The 23,010-nt window shown below is 41.2% G+C and overlaps 1 long non-coding RNA gene across 5 annotated transcripts in view; it reads left to right on the top strand.

Moving 5' to 3' along the window:
* Nucleotides 1–2,526: 2,526 nt before the first annotated feature.
* The window catches only part of LOC118171684, a 329,665-nt gene continuing 309,181 nt past the window's right edge, over nt 2,527–23,010 (top strand). For 2 of the 5 annotated variants that reach the window (XR_004753318.1, XR_004753316.1), the window contains exon 1: nt 2,529–2,768. This is a non-coding gene — a long non-coding RNA (uncharacterized LOC118171684). Of the gene's footprint in view, nt 2,769–23,010 lie in introns of all 5 variants that reach the window. The other 3 variants (XR_004753319.1, XR_004753317.1, XR_004753320.1) reach the window with 3 other exon arrangements.

The following is a 23,010-nucleotide window of genomic DNA, read 5'->3' as shown; positions in this document are numbered from 1 at the left end:
CCCCCCGGAGCCGCAGCATGGGCAGATTGGGGGTGAGCAGCCGGGGGAGGGGCTGCAGCCCTCAGCCTTTGTAGCCGGAGGGCGAAACATTGGGATCCTGCAGAGAGGGAACACAGAAACCCTCAAGGCAGAGAGAAATAGGCCCAGACAAAAGCCCGTTACATGGTTGCAAATCACCCCACTGCTGTTATTTTATTTACCGCTGTCCGCAGGAGGATTGTTTTCTCTTGCGAAAATTTAAGCTTTCCTTTTTCTTTTTCCTTTTTTTTTTTTTTTTTTTCTTTTATTTCTTCCTTTTTTTTTTTTTCCCCCTCTTGCATCCCGGCAATGCCTGCTGATCCCCCAGTGAGCAGCCTGTGCCCACCCCAGTGCCCACTGCCCCGGGGCTGTGCGGGGGAACCCCAAACCCCTTCCCAGGAGGGGGCCCCCAGTGGGTGAGGGCACTTGCCACTGCGCAGGTGCTCACCCTGATCCCATGCCTGGAATTTATATAGATAGATAGATAGATAGATAGATAGATAGATATAGATTTTTTTTTTTATTTTTTTATTTTTTTTTATTTTTTTTGAGAGTGTAAGGAAACCGAGCAAAGGCCTCTGTAGCATCACATCCATGTTTGGAGTGTTAGCTTGGGAAATACATTCCTCTTTCAATGAGGTGCTCGTCTCCCCCACTCATTTGAGCATGTTCCAGTTTGGGGCTACTGGAGTTCAACCATCTCCAGCAAAAACAACCCACAGACTTTTGTGCTTTGAAAGATGCTGTGATATGGGCCAAGGTTTGCTGATGGTTCCCCTGCCTTCGGCTTCAGTATCCATGAAACCCCTTTTGGACTTTATCCACCAGGCACATAAAAGCATCTTTGGAGTGAACTGGGAAGGAGGAAAGACCGAAGCTGCCCCTTGTCCCTTTGGGAATGAAGCAGCTCTCATCCTTCCTGTAAATATATTTTTGTGGTGGTGGCTGCAGCAGACAGGCTGTGGGGGCACAGGGGACACAGGGGAGATGTCAGCCAGGTCTGGGGGCCACAGGCTGTGTGCTCCCCTCATCTGCCAGCACCTCAGAGGTGCTTCCAAGGTGCTTGGACAGGTAATTAGTACTCAAGCCAGGCCACAGGAAACCATCCTGGTCATCCCGCCCAGCACACGCAATGAGTTGCAGGCTTGATTTTCGACGGCTGGTTTACCCCGAACAAAGGCTCCAAACAGCACTGAGTGCCTGACTTAGGGATGGAAACTTTAGAGCCAATGGGCTCTTTTCCCATCAGTTTAAAATAGTGTTATTTTTTTCTGAGCTGATAACATTTTAAACATTTTGCGAGACAGTTTTCTTGGGAGGCAAGGAAACCCATGTATTTGCTGTAAAAGAAACTAGTGTGGATAAGGAAAGCCGTCCTGTGAATTCACCTGTTGCCAGCCAAGGAGAAATGTTTGGTGTTTTATTTCAATCAAGAATTTGCTGCGTATCTGGTGCTTTATCTAACCTCACTCTTTGGAAGATTTGATGTCACGCTTGGCAGAGCTCTCAGATCCAAACTCCTTTATGGTACCGCGCTCTGCTAAAACTTTTCATGTCTTGGACTGGTGTTATTGTAGGAATAAAAATAAAGCCTAAAATCCTCACAGAACGGGCAAGGTGCATTTCATGTGGCCCAAATTTGTCTTGGATTTTTAATCAGGTATTTGTGCAGGCACTTGATGCAATTGAATAAAACAGCAACACTTTTCTATAAGGCTGGTCTTAGCAATGCACAGCACATCTGCCTGTCAGATGAGCTCTTCTGGCCTCAACCAGCAACCGGACCATCTGTACCCAGCACCTCTTCTTCTGTAGGTGCAGAAACCCAGCAAACCCTCAGTTACCACTTCCCAGCTGAGGAAATTTGCCATGGCCCCACTGGCATACACCTTTGCCACCCCCCCCTTTTTGGTTAAACTCCATCAGCTCCATGCAGCTATCCCGAAGCCTGAGCAATGCCACTATGCCCAGTGACATACCCCCATTTTTATCGTGCCTTGTCTACTGGCCTTTACTTTTCATTATTTTTATTTATACAAAGACAGTGCTACCCTGTAGCAGCAGGCTGATGAGGAGTCCTAACTGCTCAGAATCTGTGTAACACCACTGACCACATGGACTAACACCTGCAGCTATTTTGGTCTCAACCACTTTCTTCAGTCCACCTCATTTATGGAGGTTACTCTTAGGTAGGGTGGGATGCTGAAATATGCCTCCATGTTCCAAACATTTTAGTCCATATTTTTTTTAATGTAAATCTGCATTTTGCAAATATGGGCATTTGAGGCACCATTTGGGGCTGCCTTTCAACTCAGGTGGTGGCAGTTCCCCATGAATTTGCAACATCAGCCAGCTGGGGGACATAACTTCTAATGTTATCACAATTCGAGTCACCCTAGCTGTCTGTCACAGCACGGAGATTGCTCACAGACAACATGAATTTAGTATTACTGCGATTCACTGGTCACTATGAGGTATGATCCTGTTACAACCTCTAATTATGGGTGCGAGCATTTTGTGCACAAGGCATAGCATCTTGCTCTTCTGGTTTTGAATGGCGGGACCTCAGTGTTTGGTGTATCAGCCAAGGCCACAGATAGGAAACCTTTTTGCAGTGAAGACCCTGCTTGACTTGACTCAATGGGGTGGCAGCTGTGGCTGTCATTAACAGATAAGTTGTGCCAGCTGGCTTCTTGCCGCCCTTTGGTGGGGGTCTGGTTGGTGCTTAGCAGTTACCGCTTCCTCTCCAGGTAAGGATTTTTAATTTTTTCATTATTTGTATTTTTTAAAATACTTTCAGATGTATTTTTATTTCATTTATTTTTTTTTTCCTAAAGAATGGGAAAAATATATATCTGTTCTAGGAGAAGGATGAGTATGTAATGAGGTCTGTTTTGTGGGAGAAGGTTTGTTTGTTTGTTTGTTTAATGTTGCTGTAAGTGTATTGTGTGATTAAACTGTGAATGTGCTTAAATCTGCTAGTGTTTTTCTTGAAACAATTGAGTTTGATGTGGTAAGTTCATGCTGAAGTTGGAAACAATTAATATGTTTATTTGCAAATGAATGCAAAGTTCATTCTACACTCAGAAAACACGTATTCTTTATCTGGGACAACAGTGGTGTGTTGTAACTGTAAGCAGAATAAAACAAAAATTGCTGTTTTGGTAATAGGTATCTTCTTAACCAACATACTGCATCCCACTGAACACAGAGAAGTGCAACGGTGGCCTGCGTTGGCGCTGAAGTGGTTTCAGGAGTCCTAGCGATATTCTGAAAAATTAGTGAATTAATTTTGTAAAATCAAGGAAATATGTAGAGAACTGTGCTCTGGTCCTTTGTAGCCAGTGAAGCCTCTGAGTACCAAGTGCTGGAAAGGTATATTGCAAGATGTGGTCATGCTAGTCATCAGAAATCCCGTGTCTGGGTTCTCCACTGAGAATTCCAATATGTTAATGACCCTTGGATTGTTTGTTGGATGCTTTGTGCAATTAGGGGATGTTTCCAAGCATTGTCCTCCTGTCCAGGACTAAGAGACATGTGTTTCGCTTATTTGTGCCTCAGAAAGAGCAGTAGCTGTGGGAATTTGAGTTTTAAACCCCCTCTGAGTGCACGTGAATTTCCCAGCAGCGCCTGGAGGCTCTGCTGTGACCTCTGCAGGGCTCAGCGTGGACGTGCCGTGGGCGTGCAGCAGTGTGGGTCTTTTTCCTGGGCCGTGTCCTTCCCTGGTAGCGGGGTTGGGCTTTGCTGGAGATGCTGGGTGTGCAGAAGACTAATGGCCAGAAAGCCAAGCCACTTTTCCCTACCCAAAGGTAGGGCGTGTGTAGTGGTAACAGTGGTAGGGGTGAAGCCAGCTTCTTGTCCTGACTTTATTCAGTGTTTTTTGTATCACTGTGCAGGGGACCATGCAGCCCCACAAGTCTGTGAGTCACTGACGTGCCCTCTCACTGCATCAAAAACCTGCCCCTGGTGGGACACAATGCTTCTTGGTGGCTGACCAGGGTCGCATCAGAAATTGCTCTGCTCTGTAATGCCAGGAGCCAAGCTGCAGTCCTGGGGTTCATGTGCAGAAGATGGGGGTGCCTGTGTGGACACCTGGAACCTGTTTGGTGTCTCTAACCAGGTACAGGGAGAGCCATTGCCGTGTGAATCCTTTCGTGGCTTACAGTTGACCATGGGGAGACTTTTCTTCAAGTGTGTCATTAATTTAATCCAATCACCTTCTGGCCCCATACTTTTTTTTTTTTTTTTTTTGGTTAATCGGACCATATCAAATATGGTTGTCATTCTTTTCCAGCAACAAGGAAGAAACTGAAGAAAAAAAGACAAGTGCTGTGTACAAACTGTTTTGGCTCTTTGTCTGTGCATAACTTATCCTTATTACCTTCTGTAATGACTTTAATAATGACTAATGTGATGCTATAACAAAACACGGTTATTACTGTGCTGAGAGTTCAGGAAATAAATTACAAAAACACTTAACTCACAGGAAGGTTTTAAATATCTTGCTGAAAGCTGCCAGACCCAGGCTCCCAGATCTCTCTCTGCAGAGCAGGCGTTAGCTTTGGACGTACCTTTAAAGACTTTAAACAGCTTGAGGCTTGTAGTTTGCCACAGGAGCTTAGAGCAAATTCATGTTTCTAGGTTTTAAACCCTGAGCTGGAGTACAAGAGCCCTGCACAGGAAGGTAAGGAAAGGTGTAACAAGGTCATTTTGAACCACATATATTCAGGTTGTACCTTTAAAGTCAATTCTAAATTTAATTGAAAGCTGAGGGCAAGGGAGGCAGGGTGGCAGCGAGGTGCTGATTTATTTTGAAGTGTGTCGGAGCCGTGCCATTGAATGCTCAATGAGCCGCGATCTGAATAAAATGGCACTGGGCGAGTCAGTGGGAAGGGAGCCCGCGTTAGAAAGAGCTTGGCTGGGGACCGTAAGCACCAATGCCCACGTGTGCAGCCCTTCCCCAGGTTCTGGTGCTCTCAGGTTGACAGCAGCACATGAGCGTGTGGAAGGTGGCAACCAAGTTGTGTATTTAACCAAAACTTCCACCAGAAGATTTTACAGGGATTTTATTGAACTGGAGAAGTGATGTATGAACAGAAATGAACCAGAAATAAGTATTTTAAATGGAACTGAAGAAGGTGATAATTTCACTAAATTTATGCTCAGTTTGAACAATAGATTTTCTCTTCCCACTTGTTTTTTAAGGTGTTCAAGAGATCCACTAGTAAAGGAGATGATATGCACCCTCTGTGCAAATGGAGACTCTAAGTAGGTGCAGAGCCTTGTCCTGCCTCACCCAGCAGGTGAGGGAAAGGTTGGAGGAGTTGGTCTTACTACAAGTAGACTGCAGTTGCCTCCTCTAATCTACAGTTTCTGAAAAGGCTTTCCAAGTCCAGTTTGGTCTTTCTCACCTCATGATTTATGGAGGATAAAACTAGTCCTTCCACTTACATTCATTCATTCCCGCCTATCGAAGGGAAGACTTGCATGGGCTGTCAGTTGTGTTGACTACTTGTACTGTATCTAGACCCAATACTGTCTGAAGCCAAACTGTTTTTTACTCCTGTGGGTGTTATAACCTGCCAGAACATGACACTTGTATTTTCCTGTCATGCACTGAGCTGTATGGAGCAGGGAAGACCAATCTCTCTATGCCAAGCTGAACCAAGTAAAGAACATTCATCTAGGTCTTAATGTTTTACAGTCACAGGCAAATTTTTATGTTAACAGCTCAATTCATGTTTCCAGTCGTCTTTCCTTTAACTGATGCATGGCAGGGGATTGGTGGGATGGGGGGAAACGGAACTTATTTCTTTCCTTTTATTTTTTATTTTTTTTGGTAATATGGTGTTAGTCCATTTATTTCTTCTGGTGCAGTGGTCCAGCTACTAGGAAATAATAAAATAAATAATAATAAACACAATCAAAACTGTGACAGGGATCAAAAGCTATTCCATGCAGACTCTTCTTATAGAATTGAAGTATCGTAGTTATTTTTCCAGTCAAAAAATATTGGTCTGACTAATTAAACTTATTCTATGAGTAATGTTTTTGGGTCTGCCAATTAATGAAACATCACCAGTTAAGGTTATGCTAGTCATATAAAGTTGTCTGTCTGCAGTTTATGCATAGGAAATAGACATCTCTCTCTTCATTATTTGTGAGAGTTTTTTGGTAATAAATGCTGTGATCTATCCTTTGGTTTTCTTGTCTCTAATACTTCCAAGTTAATTAATATTTTGTCTTCTTTCTCCTTAACTATCAAATGGATTGCAATCATAAGCATGTTTTTAAACCTCTTAGTACTGAAAGGAAGACCTAAATAACTTCTAAATCTGTAAGACAATGTTGAGAAATGTACTTGCTTAAATTTAATCCATCACTCTGTGCCAGAAACACATATAGCTGAAAGGTCAGAGAATCATTGAGAGGGAGAAAAACAATTAATTTGGTATCAAAAAGGTAATAGGATAAGGCCTCAGCAACCCTCTTCTATTGTTCTGCCGCATTAACTTCAGCAGGTCAGATGCCACTGGTCGTTGACCTCAGGCTAAACAGGGTCAGCCCAGGCTGATTACAAAAGAGATGTGTTTGCACTTACCCAAGTGTGTCTTAAAAAAACTGAACCCACATCTGTGTTGTTCCTGGGGAGGAACATAAAGGATAAACATTTTTCAATGCAAATATCACTTGCAGAAGATTCTGCTCATGCAATGGTGTCTCCCATCTCAGTGTGGCCCCTGTGCCTAGGTCCTCCTGACCACTGTGATGCACCTACTGATGGGTCTTGGGTTGCAATGCATGTCAATGAACTCATGATGCGATGGGAAAATAGGCCGTTGAAGGAACTGGAGGGAAAACAATTGCATGCATTTTTTCTGCACTTTGCTGCCACACAATTTCAGTAGGAGGTATATTCTAAGTGTTGATGTTAGGAAAACAGAAGATGTCAGTGGATTAAATAATTCTCTCCTAGGGGCTGAAGAGGAAAGGAACACCCCAAAACTTTCTATCCCTGCAGTTCTGTGTGGTTGGGTTGGCTTTTATATTTATATATATATATATATATATATATATATATATATGTTTTATATGCAAGCCTTTAGTAAAGCTCATCCCAATGTAGTAGGTCAGATCTTGGTGTCAGCCTGTCTCTTAAACTCACCTGCCTAAACCTTTGGCATCTTGCTCTGGGCTCCTGCTGGGGTGAGAGGTGCTCATCCCACTTTTGGGTTGGCTCCCTAGGTGTCACAGTACTCTGCTGTGTTGCCCCAAAAGTTGGTTTTCTGGTGTAGCTCTGGGTGGCAAAGGCCTGGGTGAGGATACTCTATTGTGTATCTCCTTGCAGCTGCTTCTGGTGCTTCAGCCAAAGCTCACCAGCTGGTAAAGGCCTACAAGCTTCCACAGGATTTGTAACAGCAGAGTATCGGGCAGAGAGACTCTGGAAGTCTCCTAATTGGAGAGGAGGAAAGATTAATGTCAGCTCACTTTTAATAGTAAGGAAACCATAGGGAGAAGAGACTGTAGCCCAGGCATAGACATGGTTATAGAGAAGACAAACTAAAATAAGAAGTAAATTGTTGGAGATCTGGCTTCTGTAGCTTTTCAGTTTTTCAAAGCTAGCTTAGACCCTGACTGGATGGAAGTATCTTATTTTTGTACCTTATGTCAGGCTGCCCCATCCAAGGCATCCAGCTTACAGCTCTGGAGTTCAGATGATTTTAATAATTACAAAGCTGTAAATATTCCAGCTGACAGATGTGAACTGGAGTATCACTGTGTTGTAAAAACATTTGAGAGACTAGCTCCAGGCTAGAGACGGTTAGCTAATTGGAAAACTTCTACTTTCATATGCCATCTACCTGCTTAAATTTTAATAGGATTTCTCCCCTGAAGATACTCATTTGCTCTATGGCTGAGACCTTTTGGAACCAGTTAAATTCTTATTACCTTTATTGCTGGGCTTGGTTCTACAAAGTGCTGGGCATTCCCCACCCCTGCTGGGGAACACTGGGTGTAGGCTTGATTTTTAAACGCCAGTATTTCTAATGCAGATAGTGAAGACTTCTAACTGTGCAAGTGTTTTCCAGGAAAGAAACAAGTGACAACAGGGCTCTGGTAATTGCTAGTAAATATATATTTTTTAGTGGAGATTGGGTGGGCATGGGGCAATGACAATCCTGGAATTAAGAAAAGTAGGAACCATTTGCATCTTTAAAAATATTTAACTGCAGCAGTGCTCTTTGGCTCAAGATCATGCAACTACAAGCATTATTTGGCAAGATTTCTTGTATGTTCTTGAGTGCTGCTAGGCTTTGTTTCATGGTACCCAACATCCCTCTGCCATCTTCATCATTTGAAATCTTCCTTCATGCAATGCTTTCGTGTTTGAACACTCACAGGTCATAGAGGTAATGCCTTAATTGTCTTCATTGCTGTGCGAGGAGGTGATGGCCTGCTGTGCTGAAGGCACCCAGATGCAGGTATTCCTGCATCAGGAAAGAGCGAAGCACATACATGTGCACATGCATGCACTCTGCTCAGACAGCTCAGAAAACAAATCACAGAGTGGGAAATTAGTGCTGAATGAAGATTCAGTTAGATATGTGGAAATGTAAGAAGGATTTTGCCTAGCTGAATCTGACAGCTGAAGCTGTCCTGTGGTGTCTGTCACTTAGAAACCCAATTGCACGGTCAACTTTTCATGCAATAGCATGAAAACCCATCAGCCCAGTAATCTCCAGTTTGTAATTGATTCTGCTTCTACAAATGTTAGCTAAAGCAAAAATCTGCATTAAGGTAAGTGCTAAACATCCATCAGCCTGACTGATTAGTCAAAGTAGGAATAGCTGGAGAAATGCACGCTATTTGCCATCAGATTAAGTGAAGTTTTGCTTCCACAGTCAGAAAGCTAATAATTTGCTTGCAATGGGATCAGTTCAGTTTTCAGCTCTTCTTGCCTTTGAAATCTGTGTTTGAATGCACATCTCTTCAGGTCACAAGGCAGATGGGCAAAATAAAAATATCTTCTGATTAAATAAATATCAGAAAAAAAGATTGGCTAAAGAAGTATTTAAGTTACAAAGACTGAACAACTAAACTAGGCAATCAATGGGTCAGACTCCTGATACAAAGACCAAACTGGACCTACCTGTAAAATTACCTACATCTTCACTGATATAACTTTCTTTGTCTTATTTCTATTTTTCTTTGTGGCTTTGTTTTCTTAAAGCACAATCAGCACACTTGCTGATATCTGTTTCCATGAGCCTGTTAACCATGCTGTTGTGAACTGTGCAACTAAATTCCACAGCTAAGACTGCATTCAGGAAATATGTTCCCACAGTGTAATAAATACATTTACTTAGTGGGTAAATAATAATAATGAATATGAAAAACTCATTTTTCAAACATTTTGTAATGATTACACGTATTCATATTAAAATTATTCCTTGTCCAGCCAAAAATCCGGCTTTTGCTGATGTTGAACAATTTTGCGGCAGATCGTATTACTTTCTTCCCTGGTTTATATAACTTAGCAAGACATCATGAATTACAGGTTTTATGATATCCTACTCATACTTTCATTGAACGTTCTAGTATTTAAAGTTAAAATTCACTTATAAAAATGTTCTTAACAATCACAGGACTCTTAAACTTACAGAAAATAAATACAAGAAGGTTATAAAGAGATTAAAACTTGGTATTCTTTGTATTCAAGCAAGTACTTGTGAATATTTTTTTCTCTACTTGCTTATCTCTGAGGTAAGCATCTTGCATGTACCTTAGTAATAAATCCAGTGAGTATAGAGCAGCTCTGCAGCTCAACAGCAGCCCTTCCCTTGGCAAAATGCCTTAGGATTTTTAATAACCACTGGTGGTCAGAATCCTGCTTTTCCCACTGACAGAGATAACCTGTAGCCATGGGTGCTGGGCTAGAAGAGTTGATGTCAACAAAGCATGCTTACCTGATTCAGCGTTAGAAGACAGAACAAGCAGCTCTGTGGGCAGCAGGAAGGTTCCCCCATTGACCTGCTCATCCTGGTGGGATGCTTAGGAGGTCTGTGGGGTGTAAGCTCTGCTGAAATGTTCCCTGCAGTCAGGGACTTTTGAGGTTTCTCTCCTGTGTGGGTGCTGTGGTTTGTGTCCATGCTGCGTCCTTCCTCTCTGCTAGGACAGGTGCTGTATCTGAACTGGCTGTTCCCATGAACCTCATAAGGCTGCTACTTCCAAAGGCCTTTTGCAAAGGTAGCTGAAGCTGGTCCTCAGGTTCAAACAGGGAGCAGGAGAAGCTGATATCAGGATCACATAGGCTGGGTTCCTCATGCTTACTGTGACAACTAACACAACTAGCAGTGCTGTTAATTCTCAAACTTGCCAATGAAATTTCTCTACAAGGGCTTTCTTTTCCCTTGTGTGTGTCTTGCAGTCTGCATGTGTGTGTAGACACAGTCATGTGTGACTGGGCAAGCTGAGCAGTGAAATTCAGTGGCAGGATGTGCGCTTGTCATGCTTCTGTCCACTGCAGGGAAACAGAAAGAGTTTTGGCCTCTGTGGGGTAACTTTCTTTGGTGAGACTTTCAGCTGACTTTTCTGGCCCAAAAAGAGTTGATGAGACTTTGTGTAAGTACCTAAACATTTAGATACATGTGAACTAAATAAAACCACCAAACCATGAGCAGTTTATCTGAGGTTACAATAGCTTAATTTCTTAAGCATCCTTGTTCAGAAATGAGCAACAATTCAGCCTTTAATACAATGTTGAGCTGTGATTCATAGTTGGTAGTAGGAGAAAGCAGTGAACTAATTGCTTGGATCTGGTCAGCAGACAGTGAAGCAGCTCCCTTGTCCGTGATACCATGCCCCTTCCCTTGCTGATTATTCACCAGAAAACATCCTACGGTCTCATTCATAAAGTCCAGTAATGACACAAGAAATGTCAGGAGTATCTGCTGAAAGAGTGGGAGGCTGACAGAGCAGCACATTGTGAGTCTGCAAGAGCTGCTCTGCATTTCCTCTGGGGTTGTTTTCAGTTCTTTTGTCAGCTGATTACATGGTCTTTTATAATTTCTAATCTACAGAATAGAGCTATTTGCTTGTGGATTATGTGAAAGTCGCAGGCTTATGCAAAAGAAAAACAAAATAATCTGGAAGTGGATTCTGTTGGCAAATGTTATACTTCATTTAGGTGTTTTTTATCTAAAGGGGAGCTTAATCTAGGGGTGTGGAATAGGGGGGAAAAAAAACAACAAAACCAACACCACACCAGAACAAAGCCCAGCTTCTGTCAGCCTTTGAGATTTCAGCCTTATGGTGTTAATTCAGCAGTGCTCCTGAGCACGTGATTTAAATTTCTTGTCCCCACTCAGCAAAATATTTTTAACACTACTTAAAGTTAAATGTTGGCTTTATGTGTTTTGGTGAATAGAGTGGAGTCGAATGTGTGCTGAAGTGTTTTGCTGATTCTTGGGCCTGTATGCATTAAACACTATAAACAAGTTTATTGTATTTACTGTCATCTCTATTGTTAACTAGAATAGCATGTACCTATCCTGATGCTCCTTTATGTTATTCTGTGGGAGTGAGAGCTGAGTCTCTGCACAGAGGAGTCTCTGAGCTATTGGGATATGAGCAAAGTGAGCTGTGAAATATTTTTGCTGACCCCTGGGCTTCTTTGGGTAGACCTGTCTTTGCAGTCTCAAGGGGAGAGAGGGGTAGAAAGCGTCAGATATGCCCATTATGTGATATATCTACAATCAAAAATATATTTTTGATACTTTCTCTCATTTTTTCCTCCCCACTATGAATACCACCCTAGCTATCGAGTCTCAGTCAAGGTGACACTCAGAAATGTATACGTATACAAATATATACAAAGAAGTGCTGAAATAAAAAGTTTCTGGTGAACAGTATAGTTTCTTGAGGGTCTCCAGGTCCAAAGAAGGATCTTGAGATGGGACATGAAATGAGGGAGGATTTTTCTTGGCCACTGTGAGAGTTGAAGTAGTGAGAGGGATGTGAAATTCCAGCATGGATGGACGAGGGAAGGGTTTGCTCAGCTGCATGTAAAATCTCCCTGAGCTTCTTGCAAGGCGTCCATGAGACCTGCCGATGTGACTAGGTGTGTGCAGATGGCTGGTGTGATATGCTATGATTTATCAATATGAACTTTGGAAGCTGGCTTTAAATCCTCTCCTTAGCACCTGCAGCAGGCCCCCCTGCTATCTGCTGTGCAAAGTGGACAGATGTGTATCAATGAGGCATGCTTTATTTTTCTTGGGTCAACATTTCACATGGAGTTTCTAGCAGGATAGTTTTGTTTGGTTTTCACTGAGCCTCTTATTAGCATACTTCTGTTGGGGGCTGAATAGTAGTGCCAGAATAGGATCTGTGGTGGAGGGTGGTGTGCTGATACTGGGGAGTTCAGCCTCCCAAGAAACTACTCTTCTACTTGAGCAAATGCGCTGTTGGAACAGAAAACTACCAAGCAAAAAAAGGAGATGGTGTGCCAGTGTGGAGATAAATGGTCTTGGGGATAGAATTTGGCTCTGTAATTAAAATGAACAGCCTGTGGCCCCCAGTAATAAGTCTTCTGATCTCCTGATTTGCTATGAAACCTCTAAGAATGAGAGTGAAAGAATCTCATTGACTTTTAAAACTATTAACGACGCATCTCAGAAGACATCTCAGTGCTTGTTGGATTGATGTATTTGGTTGGAGGCATTAAAGGAGTTTGTCCATGAGGAAGCTTGATTTGAGAAAATGATTCTCCTTCCTGATTTTCCTTCCTGGATTTAATTGGAGTTTCAGGGTTTCTGCTTCCTATTACAAAATATTGTTTACTTATAGCTAATATCCATGTTGTCTGCTTATTATGCAAAATTAATTTGTGTCATTACAAAATGAATTTGATAGTAAGCTGAATAGTTTTGTTAATGGGGAAGTTTAAAGTTTAAATGGGGAAGAGGAGGTTGCTTGAGGCACCTAGATGCCCGTCCTACTTGTGCCCAGCACTCCAATGAGTACATGACCCAATGTAAAGATGCATTTACTTTGCAGAAAAAATGTACAAAGCATCTTGCTCCATTACCGCACATAGGAAGAAATTAAAATGAGCTGCTACTTGGGGAGGTACGTGACTCTTCACTGAGTCAGAACAGGGCATTTGGCTTCTAAAGGCACCAAAAATATTATTGTATGCTCTGCTTGTACTCTATTTGTAAAATATTCCCTTCAAGGAGTTTAGCGTTGACTTATAGTATTTTTTTCTTTTTGTCTCAAAGATTACAAAGTGGTTTACATACTGTTTATGTAGGGATTACTTTATTTATCTCTCAGCTGTCTCTCAGGACTTGACAGCTGTGTCTCATGATAATGCATAATTGTTTTTTTATTTTTTTTTTAAAAAAATTGCATTATGAGGAGCCAGTCTACAAATCCAGACTCACTCACCCTGTTTACATGAAGACATGTATTTGGGTAGGAGTTTAGACTCAAGTCTGGCACAGGGAAGCCTATGCATGCTTTGTCCCAATAGCAAATTATTAAACTTTTTATTTATTTACTTATTCCCTCAAATGGTGCTGGACAAGATGTACCATCAAAAGGCCAAATGTGGTCTAGTCTCTGGCAGATGCTTTGAGCCTGGCTCTTACTAGTTCTGCGTGCATTCTGCAACTCTGCCTGGCATTGAAGCATGGTTAGGAAGCAACATCCAGGAGACTCAGCAGCTTTTGTTGCTATTCTCCCTGTGTTGTAGGCAGCTTTTGTGTTTGTCTAGCTGTGAGATAGAAAATATGTATTTCATTCTATTATAAAAACAGAGCTGAAGCAACAGAAAGCATGATTGCCACTAACCCTGGAAATTTGGAAGCAAGTTAAAAAGTAGGAAAGAATTCAGATCTTCTTGTGCCTGTGACCTTACAGGCTTCACTTCTAGCCTTGATTGCAAATTCTGTTACTCACGTCTTATTTCTTGTTTGTTTGTTTCTCTTTTTTGTTTATATTTTATGGAGCTAAATTAAATCCTTAGGATGGCCCAATCATTCCTTTTTGCTGGAAGGTCCAGAGAGTTAAAGCTTTACCTTGCTGGTCCTCAAGATGCTTGTACTGTTACTTTTTCACAATAGGTTATTGTCACGAGGAAGGTCACAGGGCAGGGCTTTGATGCTAAGACAACTCAATATAAAACCAAGTAGTTTAAGCTGCAAAGTATTGGTACATTTATATGCAGATATTTATATTTACACATAGCGCTTTATTTCATGTCCTTCGTTATAAGAGCAGGTGTCTCTATTCCTGCTTGGAGCTGGTGGTTTTTCCCAGGCACTGTCCCTGTGCAGCCCTTGTTTCTTGTTCCACCAGCTAGCACTGTCATCCCTCTGGTAATAACCACAAGAGCCCGTTTTGTTCCTGCAGAAGTCAGGGGAGGAAAGGCTTGTGTCCTGCCTGGCAGAAGTTGTGCTGCCCCTTGCTTTCAGTTGGACTCTTCCTCTAAATCTTCAGGACATCAAAACTTTCCCCCATGTGATGCAGGCTCTGTGGCCTGTTCTGAAATGAAACAATGCCTTCCCTATATTCTGGGATCTATGCTAGAAAGTGTCTGTCTGCCTGGCTAATGGGGTTCAGGCTGTTTCTGCCATAAAGGGCTGGTTGTCTTTTGCGTTATTGGCCTTTGATAGATGTTCTGGGAGGATACACCCTTAGAGTATAAGGGGAGAGGGTAACAATTGCAGCCATGAATGTTTTGTTTAAGATTAAAATTACATACAATTTGAAAAAATATGAAATAGAAATGAACTGTATCACAACAGGTACAGATTCTGTTTTCTAAATCACCCAGAGGTGATGTGCAGGTGTGAATGTATACCGTTTGTTAAGTTAGTTTTAGATAGACAAGGTAGCAAAAGAATTGAAAAAAATGTATTTTTTTTTTTTTTAATGGAGTCAGTGCTCTCAGGTGGGCTTGAAAATATGAAGTATTAAAACTTTGAAAATAAGCTGGGGTGCTGCTCCTGCATTGATCTTTGCACTTGGGTTACATAGAGAAAGCTTGTTTGCAGACACCTTGCTGGCACAGTTTTGGTACAATTCTGCCCAATTTTTAGAAATAATGTGAGACCTGTTTTTGAAAAATAAGGCCTACTTTTGACAATGTAATTATGTATCACTGGAATTTAGGTTGTGCTGATGCGAAGTTTGGTTATGCACAAGTCCATCTAATCACTGTTGATGGGTATGTATCACTGCTGTCTGACTCTTGAGCACAATTGTGTGTTCTTCAGAAATGTAGGGATCGCTTGAAGGGGAAATGAAAAACTAAGACAAAAGTGTTTTTCGTTTTCTTTAATTACTTTTGGAAGTTTTGTCAGGATACTTGTAAAAGGGAGATCTTGAAGGGAATTTTGTGTGCAAGGATTTAATTTTGAAGAGAAAAATGACTTTATTTTGAATGTTTTTCATCTGAGAATAGTTTGACTGAAACGGAAAAAAGTGAAATTTGAGGAAAGCAAATGGGAGAATAAAACTGGGAGGGAAAGAAGTATCTCTTGCTGTGTAAGAGAAGGCTTTAATAACAAAAGCAAGTGTTTTGTGCATGTTCTATCTCAATGGACATTCATGGCTGAGACTCCTGTCTGATACCAGCATAGCATCCATAGAGTGAGTGTTGATGTCTGACAGAACACTAAATAGCCCTCTCTTGCTCTAAGTTTTTTTTTTTTTTTAAAAGCAAAATTGATTTTTTTGCAGCTGTGCCTGACAATTTCTGTAAGACTGCAAAGTCATTGTTTCCTCTGTAGCTTGGATTTTTTCCTGTAAACAGAGATGTGCTGACTGCAGGGTGCTCATGCAGCCATGGCCGTGTAAGCTGTCAGACAATAGTTCACATCGCGTACATTAAGTCAGAACATTCCTGCTTGGTCAACTCGGGTTTTTGACAACCATTGTTTTTCTTGTGTGTGCAGTATAGTATCACAGGGCCAATAAGGAGAATTGCTTTTTATTAATAACTATATGAAGTGGAATGAAATATTGTCCTAACTATTTCAGTCAACCTGAAAAGAAAATCCCTCCTGTCAGGATATTGACAACACACTCAACTAATGAAACACAAGATGCAAGGATTGCATCACAAGAACATTTTCATCAGCTAAATATACCTCAGGGCAAGCTGGAGATACATGGTTACTTTCGGAAGCTCATTAACTTTTTGATAGTGTCCTTTAGGTTGTTACATCCTGGAAAAATATTTGTTTCCTATCGTTCAACTCTGTTTTCAGATCACTTTCCAATGACAGTGCTTGTTTGCTGAGTTCAAGATTACTTACAAAGGTTTACGTTACTCCCACTGGATAGAGATAATTTATCTCTATCTACCTATTTATATTTAACACAAGGAGCGCTAGCTGAAATTATTATGGGTTATTGTTCTAACCTGCAGGAGAAACACAGGCTGCCTTTGTGGTGTATGGCCTGAGCAGATGTGGAAATATGAATCACTTGGACAAAAACGCTTTCTGGAGAAAAGCAGTTTTGCTGCCCCTTTTACTACTTTGCTGTTTTTGAATACAGTGAAGGCAGCTATTTTGGAAGATTAGATGTGAGAGACAAAAATCAATGAAGGTTCCTCCCTACCCCAGTTAAAAGTAGTCTCTCAAATGTTTTCTGTGTATTTGGCACTATTTCCTTTTTTAAAATTATTATTATCTATTTTTATAAATCAAATCTGTGCTAGGTGACACAGCCTTGCTGCAGAGCATCTCTGGCTTTTTGTTTGCTCATCACTGCTAGTCAGAAAGGAATAAAGAAATCATTGATGCACTATAGAAGTGGTTGACTGTTGCTTCAGGAAACTGTCTTTTTCTTAGCACTCAGGATAAACACCTGAACAGCTCTCTTGTTCTGGGTCAGTAAGCGATGGTGGCATTCCTTCATATGGCAAGTCACTAGTGTCCACTTGCCTCTGAGCTCTAACAGACAAGAGGTAGAAGCATTATGGGCCAGTTCCATCTGAAGTGTTATCACCTACGGCCAGTGGATTGACCCCTTAGACAAAATGTCTGTTTCAGATGCCTAATTTTGATCTCCCCTCTCAAAATCTCTTATAAATAAGAAAAGGTAGAGGAAGCAAATCATCCACAAACAGAACAGATTAGGACAAGGCAGAGGTAAGCATTTGGGAAGATGTGTTGCCAGAGTGTAAACAGATAAATTTGCACCCCTTGCTCCCCACACTGGTTGCTAATGACTTTGCAGAACACAAAATAGATCTGTTTCTGTTTCAGTTTTGTTCTTGCATCTTGTTCAGGTGTTCCACCCCACGTCTTCAGGTTCAATGTTGTTCTTGTTTTCATGACACAGTGTACTGGTGTGCTTGGCTCAGGTCACTGGAGATGGCATACAGCCATCTTCAGTTTAGCCACCCCCAGAATTAGGCAGCTGGGCTTAGGCAGCTGAATGTATTCCCCCAGTAGCCAGTGAGCAGTGTTGAGCTCAAAAGGTTGCCTTGTCCCACCCTTCAGGCACCCAAAGTGAGGTGAGTCACACTGTGATCCTTCCTTTTTTTCCAAATATTCATCTCCTCCATTGCTCTCGTCATGGCTCTGCTCATTGCTTTGGAGGTGGAAATGACCAAGGGAATGCTTATTTAGGCTGGGCTAAGCTCAGGCACAAGCTGGGCTGAACCTGAGCTGGGGAGGATTTATTTAGGAAATTGGTCACTTGTTTACTTTTGCAAGAACAATGAGAGAACCAAAATTTTGGCATTAGAAAAACAAAGTTACCATCTGAGCTTTTTAATGAGATTTTGTTACCTGTCATTGTAAACCCTTGTGCTCCTAAAGAGTGTTCTCATAACAACTTCAGCTTCTCTAAGTTTTTTCTCTGTCTTCATCCTTCTGCCCCTTTGCTCTGGGAGTATTAGCACTTTGACCCAACTCACCACAGGGCCAGAGCCCATCTGGCAGGAAGCCAGCCCACCCCAAAAAGTGCAGGTAAGGCTGTATGGCAGTTTTGGGAAAGCTGTTGGGCCTGGGAACAGGATCATCATTTGGATGACTTCAAGCATGTCAGAAAAGCTGAAAGCAGATTGCTGAGACCTGCAAAGCTGGAGGCTTAGTTGCTGACTCAAATTCTTCTTTAAGAGGCAAAAATTTGTTTGCTGTCTGCCTGGATGAAGGAGTCCTTCAGGTGATGCTAGCAAGTGTCACCGGTAACCCACACAGTGGTCATCAGCCACCTTTGTCTTCAGTGTCAGGTGTCTGACATCAAGGTAAAGGCAGAACAAAATGCAATGCTGACTGCTTGGCATCTCCATTTTCTGACACGGGAAGGTGAAGAATCTACACCGACAATACAGATTCCCCTGCCAACTAACCAGTAGGCCATGTTTATAGGTAAGTTTTTCTTTCAGTACTGGATTCTCTCAGGGTGTTCAAGCAGTCACTTCCAGTGAATGCTGAGGGGGCAAGAAGGATGAGGGATGGAGGTAAGATACTTTATATGCATTAGCCATTTATTGGCCTGTGGCATGCCGGCCTGCAGGCTTCCTTAAATGCAAACTGTTTGTTGAAGTCTGGTGGAGCCTTTTGTGGACCAGTCTAGTCAAGAGATATTTCCTCCCAAGGTGCGGGGGGATGGGGGGGGGGGGCGGGGAATGAAATGCATCTGGGAAGTCTGCAGGAACCGAGGCCTCGACTTTGGATCTGCCTATACCTGTCGCACAGTAAATAAAGCTCCCTGGGAGGACTCGGGGTTAGCTGAACACCTTGGTCACACACTAAGCAAACTATCCCCCAGGTGTGCTTGCAGAACAGACTCTCCATCAGCGTCCTGTCATGCACAAAATGTTTATCCAATTTGTCAAGATAATCTTTCTTCAAATAAGCTCAGGTCCTAGGCCTCAGAACAGCCCAATTTCAAGCAGTATGAAGTAACTCTTTTTTTTCCCTCCTTTTCTTGCCCTCCCCTCCACCCCCCTTTAATCACTGTGTCAACTTTTCTTTGGCTTTAAGCAAACTGAAAGTAATTATATCATTCTCAAGTGAGTTATCTTTTGACTGAGTTAGCTGATTTGTAATTTACTTCAAAATGCTCCCAAGTTGTGGTATCCCTTTCCAAACACACATTCTCAGATGTTTCACAAAATTGAGCTCATCAATGACCCAACAGTTTGTTTATATTGACACATATAATAACTAATGGTAACTAATTTAGGACATTTCTAAAGAAAAAGTTAGTTGTGTGTGTGCTTTTTCTCCCCTCCTTAATGGTAGCTTTACCCATAGTTCTAGTTTTCCTTAGGGAGTTTAAAAGAGCCTTTACATTGTCATTTTTTATTTGAAGCTGTCAATACATTTAAAGTCTATTCTGAAGTATGGATTAATAATAGATCAGGTGTTACTGCCTAAGACAATGCTCACTCCTTTTTGATAGACAACAGTTGCTTAGTTTTATTGCATAAAGGATATTACTTCTGTGATCGCTCAGAACTGTCAGATTGAAAGCAAATTGTGCGTTTCTCCCCAGCGTTCCCAAGGAATTGAATGTATATCCAAAAATAGAAAGATAAATCATCTATTTTTTCCCCTGATGTTTCATTCATTGATTTCCTCCCTTCTCCCTCCCTCCCTAGCTGATACTACAGAATCTGCCATTTGGTTTTCACTTAAATTAAGGTGGAACCAAGTTTCATGCACGTCCGCTTCTTCACAGCTAAGATCCTGAAGCCAAAAGGGCTGCTCTATGTGCTGCTTCATTTTAAGCTTTGTGGGTAAAATCCTGCTCTATTTGAGATGATGGATGTGTTCCCGTGGGGCTGTGAGAGCCAAAAGTAGTCAGTGGGTTAAACAGGAAATTTGCAGAAGGAGATGGGTAGGAAGGAGTCTGTGTGTGTTCTTTCTTTGCACCCACCAGTACAACGGCCAGGTCACAGCTATTTTTGAGCTTTGCATTAGAAAGCCTGTGTTTAAAACCTGATTTTAAAGGGTATTAAGCAGCACCAATCATTATGTTAATGAGGCTCGTTGTTTTGGGAAGAATTGCTGTGTTTAAACATGCTGGTGATATCCTGCTTATTGCTTGAGAGAAGGAAATGGTAAAATGTGCCTGTGCAACAGATTATGAATTGGAAGAGAAAACAAAATACTTCATTCTTTAAAACATTCTTAAAAACAGCCATGTTCACTTATTCTCTGTGTAGATTCCAGTTGGATTAATTGCCCAATCTTTAATAAGTGGTAGCCTCTGTACATACCTCTGGCAGAGCAAAGGGGCTACAGCAGGTGAACAAATGTAACCACCCTGTTTCCTGCTTTATGCAGTCAATTCTAGAAGATCAGAAAAATTAGTCTTTGGAATACAATGTGGCAAAAAAATAAAGGATTAAAAAGTGTCTAGAGCTGCTATAAAGATAATGATTGGTATTTACATAAGTAAGGGATGTGATAGCCAATAAATAGAACTTAATTAATAAAGATTGGCATTATGCAGCTGAGGACCTTGAAGCGCTTAAAAATTAATTAAGCCTCCCAACCCTTCTGCGTTATTGATAAGTGTTATGATTATATACCTATTCTACAATAGGTAAATGGAGACACTGTGCACTTAAGTGAATCTTTTTGCTCAAGGTCACATAATGACTTGGCAATAGAACTCGGGAATCTTCATCGCCACCTGAGACTGGTCCTTACAATACATGTTTTTTGGAATTGAGGGGAAGGAGAAAAAAAAAGGAATATATTCATGCTGGTGTCAATACAGCTCTTCTGTCTAAGGAACTATTGTCTTTGGTTCACGTGGAGTACATGTTATATGTGCTGTTCAGGGTTTTTTAATGGTAAATTAACCTTTTCTATTGCGTTGCCAGTCAAATAATTATTGTCTGTGCAGCCTCACAACTGCTAAGTTTGTTCTTTACAATTTTATTTCTGTTCATGCTCTCTCATGCTTTTGTTTGTATAACTTGGTTTGCACATTAAGTAGCACTTGGCAGACTCATTTGCAAGGAAATAACTGAAGAATTGTGCTGCATAATATTGTGAGTGAGAAGTCTGTCTTCATCTAGTTGATTTTAATGGTTGCAGGAATCACTTTGCTGGTTGCTGCATGTAAATGGGTGTGAGCAGGCACACACTAAGTAGTGATAGGGAAATGAAAAATCAAAGTTAAATCTGCATTTTGTAGAGGTAAGTTGCATATTGCCTGATTCATCAAAGGCAGCAAGAAACTATTGCTTTTGGGTAGAGCAAAGGCAGCGCCCTCCTTCACAGGTACTGCTAAAACTATAGAAAAGCCTTTCCTCTCCTACTGGCAGTGTGGGAAGATTCTTGTTAATCTGACAGGCTCCTTTGCTGGCCCTGTGCAAAGAGCTGTCCTGGTGCCCTGTGAAAATAATGATCGAGTACCCCAAGAAAACATTAGTCAAGAAGTATTTCTGGCGGAAGAGAAATGTTCTCTGAGCCTATACTCAGAAAAATAGTGAAATGATTATGGCCAACCCCAAATGATGGGTGATTTACCTTTCATGAGCCAGATATTTCAAAATAATGAAGCTGGATTAAAAATACTATTTTGCCTATATTATGAGAGTTGAACATTTATTCTTTTTAGATAAAATAGATTCTTAAATAACTAAAACATTCTAGGAACTGGTGTGTTTATGAAAAGTTTGCTGTTTTCCATAAACCTTATGACTAAATGCTGAGTTTTGGCTCCAATAATGTTGCTTGGTGACTGGTAGGGGGTGGGAGAACTTTCGGACTAATCAGGTCTTTTAATTTTCTCTTTTTATTTTTTATTTTTTTAGAGCAAAACTATTTGTTTCCAAACAGTTTTTTGTCATATGAAGGAGGAAAAAAAATAATTTAAAGGACATTTTCATGTTAGGGTTATTGGGAAGGTATACTCTTAATTTCCTTAAGTTTTGGAATCTCAAGGACACTTTCACTTAATGTTTCATATGTTTTTGTTGCCATCCTGGATATGATGTGTTGCTATTGACCTGTAACAACTAAGGCTTTGTGTGTGGTAGGGCCGCTCCCCATTTTATAGTTGCGGCTAAAACTGAGCTCAAATCTGCTGTATGCAAACAAACCAGACACTTGCCAACAATGAATGCTAAAGCAAAGTCTCTGGAACTGTTGGTTCCATGAGGAAATCAATAGTTACTAGGTTAGTCTTACTGCAGTGGTATATGGTGAAGTTCCTAGCGCTCCTTGGACAGTTCTGTATAAATGAAACATCGAGCTTTGATGTTGATCCATACATTTGTGTAAAAATTAAACCAAGGAACCCATCATTTTATGAAGTATTATGGCAGAAGCATCTTCTAACTTAGCGTTGAGACTTTTATGATTGTTTTTAGGAAAGCTGGACTCCTTTGTCACTTAAGTTTGAACTCTGTCAAAACTGGAGGTCAGTCCTAATTGTGTTGCTGTTCAAACATAAGAAAACATGCATGCATTTCAGTCTTGTTTTCCTCTTCCCCTAATTATTATTTGAGTATGGTTTTCTTAGTAGTATTGTGTGATATCTGGGAGGAAAAAAAATCAGTTTTTCAGAATTTATTCCTCTGAGTGTATCACGAGGAATGTAATCAGACAGTGGTGGTTCTTGGGAAAATCTCAACCATGCTTTGCAGACTCAAGAAGTTCAAATAATTCTGACAGCATGCAAATGTCAGTGCTTAGCCAGGGATTGTCTCTGAACCTTTATGTTCATTGCTGCTTCTTGATTGAGTATTCATGTTGTTGTATGGAAGAAGAAAAGGTTGCCAGATAATTCCTAACCACTCTGGCAAGCTGCACTTTGGGGCGTGGAGGGAATCATCTCTCTTATTTTTTCAGTGCTACTGCTTTGAACTCCTGGCTAAAAAAGCTATAATAAAGATCTGTCTAAAAAGGAAGGTCATCAGGCAAGTGCTGAGACTTCAGGAAGTCTTAAGCAAACCTAGAGTCTTTTTTTTTTTTTTTTTTTTTTTTTTTTTTTTTTTTT

Source organism: Oxyura jamaicensis, chromosome 9 (genome assembly GCF_011077185.1).
Source record: "Oxyura jamaicensis isolate SHBP4307 breed ruddy duck chromosome 9, BPBGC_Ojam_1.0, whole genome shotgun sequence".
Taxonomy (NCBI): domain Eukaryota; kingdom Metazoa; phylum Chordata; class Aves; order Anseriformes; family Anatidae; genus Oxyura; species Oxyura jamaicensis.
This window is presented reverse-complemented; position numbering and strand designations above follow the sequence as displayed.